Source organism: Benincasa hispida, chromosome 4, assembly GCF_027475165.1.
Source record: "Benincasa hispida cultivar pf3 chromosome 4, pf3_genome.v1.1, whole genome shotgun sequence".
NCBI lineage: Eukaryota > Viridiplantae > Streptophyta > Magnoliopsida > Cucurbitales > Cucurbitaceae > Benincasa > Benincasa hispida.
This window is the reverse complement of record NC_143481.1, coordinates 18046810-18063693: the sequence shown is the minus strand read 5'-3', so window position 1 is coordinate 18063693 and position 16884 is coordinate 18046810. Positions and strand designations below refer to the sequence as shown.

General features: G+C 34.8%; 1 pseudogene; it reads left to right on the top strand.

Moving 5' to 3' along the window:
- The first annotated feature begins 9029 nt into the window (after positions 1–9029).
- LOC120076117 (purine permease 1 pseudogene) lies at positions 9030–9910 on the top strand (annotated as a pseudogene).
- Positions 9911–16884: the final 6974 nt, after the last annotated feature.

The following is a 16884-nucleotide window of genomic DNA, read 5'->3' as shown; positions in this document are numbered from 1 at the left end:
AGTGAAGAAAATATCATATATTATATATCACAAGCATTTATCCAAAATTGTGTTTACAAACTACAGGACACGAGAGTTTAGAGCATCATTCCCAACACGGACCACCTGTTTGTGACTAACCCGAAGAAGTTGGAACCGTATTCGAAAGTTTTCCTTTTTGTAGGCTACCCCAGGGAAACGAGGGATGGATACTTCTATGATCCGAGTGAGAATAAAGTGTTTGTTTCTATAAATGCTATCTTCTTGGAAGAAGACCACATTAGAGTCATAAGCCACGAAGTAAGCTTGTTTTATGAGATTTCTAGTGAGACTAAGACTACTGAGGGTTCAACAAGAGTTGTTGAACAGACCGACAGATCAACAAGAGTTGTTGAGTTTGGTTCATCTAGTTAACCAACTTAAGAGTTGAAACTGCCTCGACGTAGTAGGAGGGTTATAAACCCACCAGATTGCTACATGGGTTTAACTGAAGCCTAGAACATCATTTTTAATGATGAAGTCGAGGATCCATTGTCTTTTAAGGAAGTATGGAGGATATTGATAAAGATGAGTGGATTCAGGCCATGAACTAGGAAATGGAGTCTATGTACTTCAATAACGTCTGGGAGCTCGTGGATCAGCCTGATGGGGTAAAACCTATTGGGTGTAAGTGGATCTACAAGCGAAAGTGAAATGTAGATGGAAAAATGCAAATCTTTAAGGCTAGACTCGTGGCAAAGGGTTATACCCAGGTTGAGGGAGTGGACTATGAGGAAACTTTCTCATCTATTGTCATGCTAAAGTCTATTAGGATACTCATGTCCATTGATAACAGGTAGAAATACACATTATTATAATGCAAAGATATAAAACAATGTAGGATTGCGACGGTAAAATTATGTAAAATCGTGTCCAAAAGCATTAAGTTGAGAACATTGCGATCGCAGCGCCCATTGCATTAATGCGGCTAATTTACGTATTTTGTGCAGGAAAATGCGTTGGCGCAAGGTAGAATTGCGATCCAAAGAATTTAGCGCCCGAGCGCATTAGAAGATTACGACCGCAAAACTATGCGATTGTATGCTTTCGCGAAGATCTGCTCAAAGAGGTGGCCGCATAAAGACAGCGAATCAAGGTGAAAGCTTAATAAATCATGATGGGACAGAAAGTTGATGACGGTCGAATCCGAATTTAGTTGAAAGCCGTTAACGACACATGTAGCAAATACACTCAACTTTTCGATGATAATTAATCGGCGCATCAGACAGAGATTTAATGACATCCCATTAGTGCAATCATTTGAGAGAAAAGCTCTTCACCTTGAAGCTTTATAAATACCGAAGGCCACCTTCGTTAAAAGAGTTGAGTAGTTCAGAATTTTGGAGTTCTCTTTCGCCATATACATAGAGATAATAGATAGCCGTAGTCTGTAATTTTTATACTTAGAAGGCGGAGGCGAATGAAGAGAGAAGAAGCCGGAAGATCATTCCTAGTTTGCTCAAGAGACCGCCAGGAAGCGTTGAGAAAGGAGAAAGGGCCAACTCTTGTGGAAGCAAAGAACATTCTTTTAGGCAGAGTAGAGTAAAACACAGTGTAAAAGCCTTGGGAAGTAAGATATTGCTACTAAGCTCTCTATCCTTACTTACCATTGTCATTCTATATTCTGATTTCATTTATAAAATGGAATTTGTATCTCTACATCTATTCACTCTCTTTACATTATGCATGAGAAACTAAACGTCCGAATGGGTTGAGAACCACTTAGCTAACATGACCTAAGATCTTCATTTTATGCGATCATCTTGTCTTATGTATGCGTCCATCATTCTTTAGAGATACTTGAGAGAGTAGTCTAAAGAAAGAACCTAGACTTAAGAGAGTTAGGTTAGAATCTAGGCTTGAGAAAGTTAGATTAGATCCGTATAAGCAAGAGATAGAAACTTAGAGATAAGTTCTGTTTGCTATCATGCATCACATGCACCCTAGAAATAGGATATGATAGTATGCGGCCGCCTTGTGTATGTGTGTGTCATTCATCATCGCATAGACAAGAATAGAGGCTTAGACATAAGTCCTATAGACATTATCATATACATCCCATACATCCTAAAATTAGGAACTATAGCATTTACATTGAGAGATGACATGTTATTGTATGTGTGTAGCATGATCGCACTTGAACGCAATCTTAGGAAGTGTTAGCTAAATCCCTTCTCAACCCATTCCCCGCATACTCATCGTAACTTTCATTGTTATTAACTCTTTTCTCAATTCCGCCACATAGGATTTATACTTTAAATAAACATACTAACCAACTTATTGTTTTGATTGTTACCGCAAAGGAATCAGAATTTACCGTCGCATATTGTCTCAATAGTCCCTGTGTTCGACCTTGGGCTTACCAGGCAACCTAGTAGGATTTATACTTGGATTTTACTAGGAAAATTTTCATGTACAACGCATACATCACCATCGCATTATACACCATTATTTCATCATATTCACAACATATCATCCATAGCCACATTTTATGATTATGAGATATGGCAAATGGACGTCAAGACTGCCTTTTTTATTGGTAATCTTGAGGAGACAATCTACATAGCTCAACCAGAGGGGTTCGTAGTTCCAGATCAAGTGCAAAGAGTTTGCAAGATTAATAGGTCCATTTATGGGTTGAAACAAGTGTCTAGATCGTGGAACATTAGGTTTGACAGTGCAGTTAAATTGTTTGGCTTTGATCAGAACGTTGATGAGCCTTGTGTTTACAAGAAGATCATCAACAGCTCAGTAGCTTTCTTGGTACTGTATGTGGATGATATCTTACTTATTGAGGATGCTGTAGGGTTTTTGACTGACATTAAGAAGTGACTAGCCGCCCAGTTCCAAATGAAAGATTTGGATGAGGCGTAGTATGTTCTAGGGATCCAAATAATTTAGGATCGTAAGAACAAGAGGTTAGCCTTGTCTCAGGTATCGTGCATCAATCAAATGTTGATCAGGTATAGGATGCAAGATTCCAAAAGGGGTTTATTATCCTTCAAGCATGGAATCGTATTGTTTAAGGATCAATGTCCGAAGACACCTCAAGAAGTTGAGGAGATGAGACGTATTCCCTATGCTTTAGTTGTTGGAAGCTTAATGTATGCAATGTTATGCACCAGACTCGACATTTGCTATGTAGTAAGGATTGTCAGTCATTATCAGTCCAATCCAGGATTAGATCACTTGACGGCGGTTAAAACAATCCTCAAGTATCTTCGAAGAATGAGGGACTACATGCTCGTGTATGGAGATAAGGATCTGATCCTTACAAGATAAACAGACTCTGACTTTCAGACTGATAGAGATTCTCTAAATCGACATCAGGGTCAGTGTTCATTCTGAATGGAGGGGTTGTAGTGTTGCAAAGCATTAAGCAAGGATGCATCGCAGACTCCACTATGGAAGCTAAATACGTAGCCACTTGTGAAGTAGCTAAGGAGGTTGTTTGGCTGAGAAAATTCCTTACAGATTTGGAAGTTGTTCCAAATATAGATTTGCCGATCACTCTTTATTGTGATAACAGTGGGGCTGTGGCAAATTCAAAGGAACCTTGGAGTCATTGTCGAGGTAAGCATATAGAACGAAAATACCACTTGATCAGGGTGATTGTGCATCGCGGTGATGTGATATTCACGAAAATCGCATCGGAGTACAACGTTGCTGATTCGTTTACTAAAGCTCTCACGACTAAAGTGTTCGAGGGTCATCTGGAAAGTCTGGGTCTAGGACAAGTGGGAGATGATACTGGGGTATGGTGTATGTCCTAGTTTATTGTATATTGTACTTGTATTTATCATGTATTGTACATTAGTCTCCCGAGACATTAGGACAAGTAGGAGATTGTTGGAATTTGTGTCCTAATTCTCCCGAAGTCTCGTAGTTTCTAAACTGTACACATTGTTATAAATAAAATAAGAGTTATTTTATTTGACATTTAATCATATCCAATAAACAAAGCTCCATGGTTATTGTATCTAAACTTAAGCATGTATATGAGATATACAAGTGGATCATGCCTTAAGTGATAACCTAAATAGGTTTGTATTATAAGGTTTAAGGAGGGATACCTAATCTTGGTGACACTACGGATATGGCCCGCTTTGTAGAGGTTTACAAGTATTGTTAAATACTACAGATGGTAGATCCTGACTATTCATATGGAGACATGCGAGTGGAGGTGTGCTATACAAAGAGTTTGTATAAAATCGGACCACGAGATGACTAGTCTCTTTATATAACGCCGTTGATACTTGAGACTTACATCTCACCTAAATGACCATAGGTGACATGACCCCAATCTTGAGTGTTTTGAGAACTCCTGCTTTTGAGGGCGGTCCTTTGACTAGTATCTGTGAGAGTGGCCAGATTGCCAACTCAACATGCCTACTTTTTTGGGGATTTGTCTGATTTGGGAGCTGGGAACTCAGTTACACAAGATGAAATTCACTCATTTCCCGAAGCAGGGGTAAGTAGATAGATTGCTCCCTTAAGGGCTAATTTTGGGTCTTGAACATAGTGGCCACAACTTCCCTTTGGAAAAAGGGGACTATGACTTATGTTCATTAGAGGGATCAATGGTACTTAAAGAGTTAGATGTAATTACAGGGGCATAACGGTTAATTGGCCCGCTTGTACTTATGAGCGATCTATGAAGGGTTTTTGTACTGTTGATTGATTGATATGGACACAAAATATATCTGTAGTAAGGAGAGTGCAGCTGTTGGTCTTTAGTGAAGTGCCCGACAGTTAACGGATGGTGGGTCCCGTGACTAAAAAGTTTAGTCAGTTATTCACGTACTGTTGGAGCTTCAAGCTATAGGTCCATAAGGTCCCCTTGGTAGCTCATTGGATTCAAGTTGAGAATTAGTTCTTGATGTTGATTTGAAATGTTCAAATTGACAAGAGAAAATTTGATTATATATGATATGATCGGTGTGATGCATGAGATACATCAAGTGGAGGATTAATGTAAATGAGATTTACATTAAGTACCATAAAATAGAAAAAGAGCTATAGTTTATATGTTTCATGAGATGAAATATTAAAACTATAGGTTATAAATATAATATGGTAAGTTGGTTATCATATATATTTATAATAATATTAATTATTGGATAATTATCTCTTTTTCATTAATAACCAATTGAGTGGGAGGTTGTTGGTGGTTTTAAATAAAGTAGGTTTAAGAAAAACACATTTTATCTCTAACTAATATATACTACATGTTAATACTGGGTAAAAATTGATATAAAAAATCACATTTTATCTCTAACTAATATCTTAAATAAAGGAAAAACTATATTTTCTTTTTTAAAAAATCAAATTTTATCTCTAATATCTACTTCACATTAAATAAAATTAAAAATATATATATCTTTTAAAATCACATTTTATCTTAACTAATATTTAAATAAATTATTTTTTTAAATTACATTTTATCCTTAACTAATATATACTTCACGTTAAATGAAAGGATTTTTTTTTTTTTTTGAACTTCATCTACCTAAATTATTTTTTTAAAATCAAATTAGGATTTCAAATCTAAATTTCTTCTAAGTTGAGTTAAGTCTCTAGTTTCCATATTATTGTAAAATCAAATTAGGATTTCAAATCTAAATTTCTTCCATAAATAATTGAGTTAAACATTTAGTGTCCGTAGCAATTAATTGTGTTGGTTGAAAGCTCTCTAAATATTTGATTGTTTATCTTTACAAAAAGGTTGGTTACCCACCTCTTCAAGAAATACAATTTGAAAACCACCATTATTGCATGCTGCAAACAACCTTGAATGCACACTCCTTCCTTTCGACGAAAACTCTTAACGGACAACAACAACAACAAAACACCATCACCATGAAAAGGACTTTTCTTGTCTTCAATTGTTCACGACGGAAACCGTGTCTGACTCTCCAATTTTTGGATTTGGCACCTGATGGTCCTGACATTTTTCGGCATCCCTTGCTCATCTTGAATGCTTCTAGAAGTGAAAGTTGTCTCTAGAAACCAACACTTGTTCTTTCAACATGTTTTGTCCTCACTCTCATGTATCCTAGGAAAATTTCCAAGAGGTCACCCAACATAGAATTTCTCCAAAGTTAAGCACGCTTAACTTTGGAGTTCCTATGATCGAGTTATTGGGGTTGATGCCCTAAATCTCATAGGTCCTATAGTTCGTAATTGTAATGTACAAACGATTTATTTATTTAATAAAATATGAGATATTTTATTCGAAATTTAGTAGCATTAACCCACAAAACCAACATCCAAAGTTATCTTATGTAGCTTAAACATGTATGTAGAGACATATAGGTGGATGAATTTAAGTGATAACCTAAATGGTCTAAAGATTGGATACCTTATCTTGGTGACACTAAAAACGTGACCTTCTTTGTAGATGTTACAGTTGTTGTAAAGTGCTACAAATGATCTGATCCTGATAATTCATGTAGAGACATGTGAGCAAGGGCGTTCTATATAAAAAAAGGTTTGTATAAGACCGGACCACAAAATGAATAGTCTCTTTATATAACGCGGCTAATAGTAGAGATTTACATTTCACCAGGATGATCATAGGTGACATGACCTGAATCTTGAGTGAGTTGTGAACTCTTACTTATGAACGCGGTTATTTGATTTGTATGGGTGAGAGTGGCCAAATTTTCGACTCAATAAGCCTACCATTTTAAGGATTCGTCTGATTGGGAAACTGGGAACACAGCTACATAAGACGGAATTCACTATTTCCCTAATGTCGGGGTAAGTAGATAAATTGCTCCCTTAAGGGTTAATTCTGGAGCTTGAACAATGTGATGCCACACCCTCTCTTGGCCCGAGAGAGGTTTGGTCATAGTTGGATTATGACTTATTGTTCATTAGAGGAATCAATAATACTTAAAAAGTTAGATGTAACTATAGGGGCAAAATGGTAATTTTGGTCCAGTTGTACTTACGAGCAATTTGTGAAAGGTCTTCACACTGTTGACTGGTTATATCTAATGAACACAAAAAAATATCTATAGTGCGAAGAATGTAGTTGTCGGTCTTTAGTGGAGTGACCGACATTTAATAGATGTTGAATAATTTAATTAAATGAGTTTAATTAATTATTCAAGTACCATTGGAGCTTCAATCTACAAGTCCATAAGGTCCCTTCTGTAGCTCAACAAGAATTGTTGAGAATTAATTTCGGATTAACTTGAATTGTTCAAATTAATTGAGGTAATTAATTATATGTGACATAATTAACATAATGTATTTGATACATTATAGTATAAAGTTTATTTTGAGAGGAATTAAGTATTTGAGTATGATTCAAATATTAATTATATGGAAAGGATTCATATTTAGTATAAATGTGATTTATATTAAATACCATGCATTATCAAGAGAAATAAAACTATAGATTATATTGTATTTGATACAATATAAAAACTATAGGTTATGTGTTATATTTTATATAACATATAGTTATATATACATATAATAAGTTGGTTGATATATATATATATATATATATATATATATAAATTTATTTTATTTTATTTTAGATTTAATTTCGAAATTAAAGAGAGAGAGTTATAACTCCCTCTCCTTAATTCTCTCAATCAGACATGAGTGGGGCCGTTTTTCTTTTCCACAAGAACTTCATCTTCTTCATAGAAGATTTTACCGGAGATGCTCTCTAATTTTTCCCCAAGAACTCACAGAAATATTTTTTATTTTCTCTCTAAAATATTTTAGGAAGATTTCAGAGCCTATACCCCCTAAAATTCTCAACCCTTAAAAGAGAATACAGAAGGTTCAACTTGTATGGTTGGCAACAGGTCGGGGTGGAGCTGAGGATGTATTCCTCATCCCCGTCCCCATGGGAATTTGTAAACCCCATCCCTGCCCCATTCTTCATTTTGGAGAGTCGATGATTCCCTTTCGGGGATTGGGTCCCTACGGAGAAAAATTCCACATTTATATTTTATTTTTAATTAATTATTTAGTTAAAATTAATCCAAATTTTATTTTTATATTGAGATTGTAAATATTTTAGACAATAAATTAGTATTATTATTGTATTATGTATTTAAATTAATAATTAATTTTTTATATTTTTATTGTAAATTTAATATAAATTTAAAGTTAATTATATTATGAATAAAATTAAAAAAACAAAAGAAATTAATAAAACACTATTGTTATATAAAATTTTTCAATAACAATAGCTAGCTATTGTTGATATATATATATATATATAAGAATAATAATAAATAATAAAAAAAATTATTATATGAAAATATTAAATAATAATAATAAAATATATGGGGTGGGATCGGAGATGGGGACGGGACGGGTACCCGCAGGGATTTTTGCCAATCCTATCAACTTGTGGTGCTTGTTGCTAAGTTTATTCTTATTCCCTTCTCCCTCTTTTCTAATAAGCATGTTGTAAATATTGTGTCGATGGTTTTATTCCCTTCTCCCTCCTTTCTAATAAGCATGTTGTAAATACTGTGTTGACGCATAATTTTTGTTTTGTAAATTTTCGAAAAGTAAGGTGCACCTTGTTGGTACAGAGCTGAGAACACGGCTACACAACGTAGAATTTCTTCAAGCTAAGCACGCTTAACTTTGGAATTCTTATGATTGAGCCATTGAAAAGGAAAGTGCACCTTGTTGGTATAGATAATAACTTTTGATTCTTTTAAGCCTTTCTTATCCATACTTCCATGTTCTCAGGATCTTTCTCATTCAGATGTGCTTTCGGTACATTCATGTACCCCTCTTGAACTTAGGTTGTTACAATAAATTTAATTATATTTTGATAACATTTCCTTAAAAATGTAAATTATATATATATATATTTTTTAAAAATTAAATAATTAATATTTAATAGGCTAATCTAATGGACAACTCAAACTTTGATCTAAAGATGCCTTAATTAGACTCTTGGACTTGGGCCTTCAGTTTTTAGGATCGAGCTGGCCAGGTCGGACCAATGATGAGGGTGACTTGAGATGATCTTCATGAAGCCACGACTATTTTTAGCCTCCGTTGTCATCGGCATCATCACTGGCTTCGAGGATTTCTTATATGCTTACAACGTCGCTCAATGACTAGTTTCCTGGTCAACTTTAATTCGTGCATGTCAGCTGGCATTCACAACAGGCTTTACATTGTAGTTGGTGACACAAAAATTCACATCATATTTGATAATCGTCATTGTTTTGCTTACTGCTGGAGGGGAAATTTTGGTATTACATACAAGTGGGGACCGTCCTGAAGAAGAATCCAATATAGACTACATCGCAACGTTCTTAACGACGGTATCGTGACGCTTGTGTACGGATTCATTGTGCCGCTTGTGGAATTGACCTACAAAAAAGTCCATAAGCAAATCATGTACACTTTAGTCCTTGAAATTCGTCACTCTCGTATGTACCATTAACATATTAATCAACTACGATTTTCAGGTAATTAAAATATAAATTAAACAACACATTTAGTAACGATTTTGTTTGTTTGTTGCTGTTTTTGTTTTTTCTTTTTCTTTTTGTACATAGTTGATTCTAAGGGAGGCAGCAGCATTTGGATTAGAAAAGACCAAATACTATGTGATATTAGTATTGAGCACCAAAATTTGGCAAGGTTTCTTTTTAGGAGTGATTTAGGGTTATTTTCAGCTCCTCGTCTTTATTTTTCAGAATAGTAATCGCCATATGTTATTGCCGGTGACTGAGATTCTTGCTGTTATCACTTTCAATGAGAAGTTCTCTGCGGAAAGGATATTTCTTTGGCACTCAATCTTTGGGGATTTGTATCTTATTTTTATGGTGAACTTAAGCACAACAAAAAGATGAAGCTGGATCCTTCTTTTTTTTTTCCCTCCATTTTTTAATCGTCGTTGTGTTGTAAGATGAAAAGTAATAAACACTCCTTTTTCTAGTGTCCATTATCTTGAACTACTACAAAATTTGCCAAAGTTCAACAAAAAGTTACTCATATGTGTTTTTTTTTTCAATTATAACATATGTAAGGGCCAATTTGATTTTTTCTGTGGATTAAGTGTTAAAATAAGTTGTTTTAAAAAATTGCAAAAAATGAGTTTGTGAAAACTATTTACAAAATTAGAGTTTGTTAAAATAATTGAATTTAGTAGTTTGTTGGTAAGACGGAGATCACACAGTACTATGAATGATTAACTGTAACTTAGACTGTACTTATTCCTATGCTCTCCATAAACAAATTGTCATGTGACAATTTTTCATCGGGCGCAACAATATTTTCCTTTGAAGAAATGTTATATGTTTTTTTATTATTATTACTAAAAAGATTTGTACTTTTTTTATAAAATAAATAAATTTATAAAAGAAAAAGAAGTTTAGAAGTAGTCAATTTAGATTCATTATTAAGATTACTTTCGAAAATTTATTTATTAACTAATCTTTAGACTTATTGAAACCAAGTTCACTTTATCTCGTATTTCTCTTGTATTTATTGTATATATAATTGAACGTAATTGAGAGTATACATATACATTAATAGACTCCTAAAATTTTAGGGTTTGAATATGGATGTATACATTAGTTTTTATTTGACCTAAAATTCAAAATATTACATTTTTTATTTTGAGTATGAGTTTAATTTCCATTTCCACCTATATATTTTAAGATTTTATTTTTTACACTTAGATTTCACTAATGCTTACTTTTAGTTATCTATTTACTTTTTTACAAATTAACTTAAAAGAACTAAATTAATTGTGGCTAAATTAATTCTCTTTAATTTAGCAGGACTATTAAAATTAATTCTAAAAAACCAAAGTCATAACACCAACGCAAAAATAAGCATATGTACAAACTTTTAGGTGAAAGTGTAAAATCTAAAATTCTAGAGATGAAATGAAAAACTAAACTCAAAACTCAAAAGTAATAATGGTGTAAAATCTAAAAATATGTTTTAAGGAAAATTATAAATTTGTACCTCTAAACTTTGGGGTTGAATCAATTTAAACCCTAAACTAATAATTGTATCGATTTCAAACCCTAAAATTTTACAAGTTTTTCAATGTATACTCTCAACTACATTCCTTTAGATGAATATCATGTGATATTTGAAATTTTATCAATTAAACTCATAAACTTTCATAAGCGAATCACTTTAGACTCTCACTAATTAAGATATTTTTAAAAAACCATCCATACATCCAATCTAATAGTTCATTTTGTTAATCCAATATTTGAACGAGTCTACAAGTGTAGAATTAATGCATGAACCACTTCAAAAGTAATCTTAATAATAAGTCTAAATTGATTATTTTGAACATTCATTTTTTTAAAGAAAAAACTACCAATCTTAGTAAGGATCAAAAGCATATAACATTTTTTAGAATACTCTATCTCCTATTTTTATTTAAAGAGCAATACTTAGATGCAATTTAAATTGCATTTACATCACAGTATATATCATAAATTCAAAGTAATCGTATACAAATACAATATCTATCGTAACATATAAATCCTAGATTAACTTTATTTTCAACACAAATCATAGTATATACCATATACCATAGTATATATCGTATTGGAGATCTATATATATAAGGTAAAGAAAAACAAAAGAGACTCCTTAGTTAGCGCGTGCAAGAATCTCCCCATCTTCATCTTTGTCGTTGTTCGATCGTCCGCTGTCCATGCCCATCTACTGCCATTCGAATGTTCATTGCGTGATCTTCGTCTGAGTCGCGCCACCGTTCGCCATCAAGCCGAGTTGCTCTCCGTTCAACTCTTTCACCTGAAATTTTTACCTGAATCATTTTTCTATAACATTGCAATATGTATGTATAAAGTAGGGAAGATCACATTTTAAAAAATTTACCCTAATAGACAAGTCCATATAAGTTATACCCAGTACATGAAAAATAATTGACAATTCTTCATAAAACTTGAACATATATGTTAATTATACATAACTATACAACTAAATCAGCCAAGGTATATCATATAAATGCTCTTATGTATCCCAATATATGTAATAAAAACCGTTGATTAAGTCATGTATACTTAAAATATCCCTTAAGATTGTATATCATAAAACTAGATGCATATACCAAAAAATCACGCATATATATCCCAATATATATCACATAAACCTTAATTGATTGAGATACTCATGCTTGATAAACCCCCCAAAAAAGTATATTTCATAAAACCTACAAACTAAATGTGAAATCCAAACCCTACTTTCCCTATTTAAATATGTTATTTGTTGAGATTAGTAAAATGAGGGGTTAGATATTTGAGTTAATATGGAATTGTTGGATAAAGGATAAGGAAAAGAAGAAGCAAAATGCTTAAATATTGGAGACTTGGCACTTGGGTGTTTATAAGTTAGCCTAGCAAGAAGAAATTTTAGCTAAGTGTTGGCCGTGAAAATGGTAACCGAGGATCGAGTAAACACTAGGCAAGCATTGAGTAAACACTAGGCGAGCATCGAGTAAAATCTATGCATGAGCGAGAAAAGGATCATGCATTGAGTATGCGTGAGCGAGGAAACGATTGTGTATCGATTAAAGGCCATCGTGCATCGAGTATGCATGATCGAGGAAAGGATCGTGCATCGAGTATACATGAGCGAGGGAAGGATCGTGCATCGAGTATACATGAGCGAGGGAAGGATCGTGCATCGAGTATGCGTGAGCGAGGAAATGATCGTGCATCGAGTAAAGGCCATGCGTGAGCGAGAAAGCGCTCGGTTGCATGTAAAGATGGGCGCAAGGCGCTGAACGCAGGGGTGTTGGGCGTGCGTTGAGGCGTGTGACTGGTGTGATGTCAAAAACCATGCGATGGGGCTAGAAGCTATGCGATAAGCTTAGGTGCTACGCGATGAGACTAGGTTGATGCGTGCGACAAGAGGCCTTAGGCAAGAGGCTTGTGTAAGTGTTGACACAAGAGCTTTCTAAGGTGAACATTGGTATGCGTTGGTTGAAAAAGTATGCGCCAGCCATGAGGCTAAGCGTTGGAAGGAGAGTGCAGCCATTGGACTATGCGTTGGTCTTGAGAGGTTAGTTGGACGCAAGGTGGGTCATGGCAAAGGTTATAATTCCAAGTGAGGTTAGGCATTGAAGAGATGTTATGCGACCAAAAAGAAGAGTATGTGATAAATTGAGGAAACTAGATTAAGGCTAGCATCAGGACAAGTGGCTAACCAAGTGAAAAACTTAAACGTAGGAGGAGGTGGTAGTATATCAGGACATACAAAGAGGACTTATGCGTTGGAATATGCATGAGGAAGACAACTCAAATTACATGCAAGTAAGAGGTGGTATGGAAGTAGGTGGTGGCACAAAGAGGTGAAGACACTCCTAAAGTTCACAAGAAGAAGGTGTCGTGCGTTGGAGCATCTTCAAGGCCTATAAATACCTCAACAAAGTTTCACTTAAATTTATAAAAATTCCCAAAGGAAGTTAGGAAGAGTGATTGAGGGCAAGTTTGGAGAAGACCTTGCGTTGATCATAAAGAGTATGCATTGATAGCAAGGCCATGCGTTGATAAAAAAGACAGAAGATGCAGGTGATGTCCGGGCGTTGAGGGCATACTATAACACCAAATTTAAACGAGGAGTTCTCTCAAACTACTTGTGTAAACTAGGTGATTTTTTTTTATCTAAAATCTTAGAATTGAGTGTAATTCTAAGTTAAGGTCTGTCAAAATGGAAGGGAACCGAGAGGTGTTCACAGAATCGGGGATAGCCAGGCAAGGTAGAGGAATTTTAAGATTCTGAGCTCTTATGTTGAAATTTGAAGCACAAATTTCAATGTAAGTATGTTAAAACAATGTTGAACAAGTTTGTAGAAGGAAATTTCTTGAGAAAAGGTCTGAAAATTAAGTTATTTAAATTATAAGTTGAAACTAGAAATATTGAACGAGTAGGCAGCTGCTTGGGATGAATAAGCAAGTAGCTCAATGGTCAGCATGTCTGTACGAGCTTAGACGAACGCCAGCCTATGTGAGGTTGAGCGTTCGGCTAAGTAGGAGATCATAAGAGGCTTGGACGCCTAAGGACAAGGCTGGGCGTTAGTGTGCAACTTGTACAATGCCTAGGACTTACGATGGACACTTGATGGTGAGATGTGCTACCGACTAGCCAAGCTTACCCTAAGAGGATTGACTAAAGGTTGTGAGTGACTATTTTAGCAAAGCTTTATAAATTATGTTTTTTGCTTTGAGTTATTTAGAACTCTTGTTTGAATATTTAAGTTATGATTTTTGAAAGTAAGTTTCAAAACCGTTAGATCTAGTACCAAGTTGAGAGCTCTGCATGCACTTGTGATGAGTGCTATGCGTTGAGTTGGTTCCGCATTAACACAAAGATTGAATGTGTTGAGTTGGTTCCACCTCAGTAAACGAAGGTGTGAGTTTAGTTCCACCTAAACTAGCTTATTCTAAGCAAGTTTTTCCAAGTAAACAAAGTTTATAAAAGATGCTAACACATGCTAATTTTTAAAAGGGAATTTCTAACATATGTTTAAAGTAAAGATGTACTAGGTGTTATGAGGCATGCGTTAGTTGTTATGAGTTATGATACATGACTTCAGTAAGCTTGTTAATAAAAGTATTTTCTCATAAATATATGGCAGCACAATACTGAAGTACTAGGAGAAAGTATCTGAGCTTAGTTTTAGTTATGATCCTTGTTGTCAGAATCCAGGTTAGTTATACGTGCACATATGTCAAGTATAAAGGTTTAAGTTAGAGAGTTGAGCAAAAGGATCTCTCCCTCAAAAGAAGATCAACATGGAGGGCTAAGAAAAAGGGTCTCTCCCTCACATGAAGATCAGTGATAAGGTGATGGCAAAAGGGTCCACACCTTAGCCTAGGTTATAATGAGAGTTGGACAAAAGGGTTCCCACTCTCAACCTAGCACCAGTTCAGTTATGTTTTCGGGTGTGATACGTTTTTAAAAGGTTTTATTAAAGGCTAGGTTTACGCTTGGGGAATCAAACAAAAGGGTACTTTCTCAACTAAGGATCAAACCAGCTATGTTCCAGAAATATTATACATGAATGTTTGCTTGGCCAATTTTCAGTTTAGTTTCCTTTTAACAATTTCCAGTCCAAGCATGAGAATTACGTTTTAAGTAAAGTCACTTACTAGGCTTCTTGAAGCTCATTCTTTTTCTCTATGTTTTTCTTCCTAGAAAGTGAAAGAGAGGAGTTCCAGGGTGCTGTTAAGATCAAGGTCTGCCACACCACAGTCACACTTCCGAATTTAAGTTGTTGTTGTAAACAATTGCAGCTAAGAGTCTGGAATTGTTGAGTTAAGTCTGAAGATTGTATAAACATTACACTGTTTGTAATAAAATAAATTAAGTCAACAACTATTGTTTATTTACTTGGCTTAAAGTTTAGTAAGCAAAAAAGATTCAGATGGGCAGTAGGTATCACAAAAGGGTGGTATTTGTCGTCTTCACGTCTCTTTCCGGGTTCGAGAGGTAGGCTCGGGGGAGGGGGTGTGACACTAAATACCATTGTTAAATGGAAATTTTTGGCCTATTAAATTTTGCCACATCATCTCAACAAAAGTCAGGCCGTTTGTGAAAATTATAAAATAGATTAGGCTGAGTGATTCAAGTCGCTTAGCTTAATCCAATTCAAGCCAGTGATAAAAATTTGGGCCAAATTAAAAATTGGGCTCAAATCCAATGTTTGAGCCCAATGACAACTCGACCTAAGCCCATACAAGGCCCATGAGAAACCTCCATAAATAGAGGCCTCACTTTTTTATTTGAGGAGGTTGAAATAATTGGCAACAAAGTGTTGAAGCTTTGGAGATCAAGATTAAATCTCTAAAGCTCTCAAGATTTTGAACATCTTATCGATATCGAGATTACCATCTTTTAAAGATTGAATACTTGGAGGATTAAAAATTCATTGAATTCCAGAAGATTGAAGCTTAAATTGATCTCAGGATTACAACCTTCTGAAGATTGAAACTTGGAAGATTAAAATTTCCTTGAACTTCAGAAGATTGAAGTTCAAAGAAACTCATTGAAGATTGAAGAATGATAAATTTTAAACTTTATCCCTAGTTTGAGAGAAAACACCAAAGAATCAAACATTAGAGATTGTATCTACTAAACTATATTGAAATCAATACAAAATTCCACGAATTAAATTCATTTGGAAATCTCATGTGAATAGTTTGGCACACCCGGTGGGATCTCTCTACCTTTCATCTCTTTCTCTACAACAAGATTTACCTAAAGAAGTCATGACATCCAAAGACAATGCTCTCACAACTTCAAGCAATGTCTACAACAGACTAATTATTCATAGTTGCTCTAAGGGGATTTAGCAATCTGAAGAGCTGCCACCATTTGAGGTCGCAAGGAATATATAGGAATAGATTTCAAAACAACCGCAAGGCGAAGTTATCATTTGAGAAATTCCTGCAGTTAATAAGCACACTCCACCTTCTGAACAATCAAGTGAGAAGGCATCACACTCAAATATAATGTTAGACATGATGGTCGATGTGGGAACAAGTGAATAAAGGATGGCCAAACTCGTAAAGAAAGTAAACATGCTGATAAAGGCAGTCGAAGAAAAGGATTATGAAATTGCATCCGCTGAATCAAGTTATACACCCTTAATCAAGAATGATGATAAAGGGAAGACTATTCTGCATGAAAGTTAACCATAAAATTTGACATTAATTGCTTCGTTGTCTGTTCATCAAGGGCAAGAGATGATCGCCAACTCCATCAAGGCTTAATATGGTGGACACACTCAGACTTCCCTCTTATTTTCCAAGCCATATACAAAGAGGATTGACAATCTAAGAATGCCAAATAGATACCAACCACCCAAGT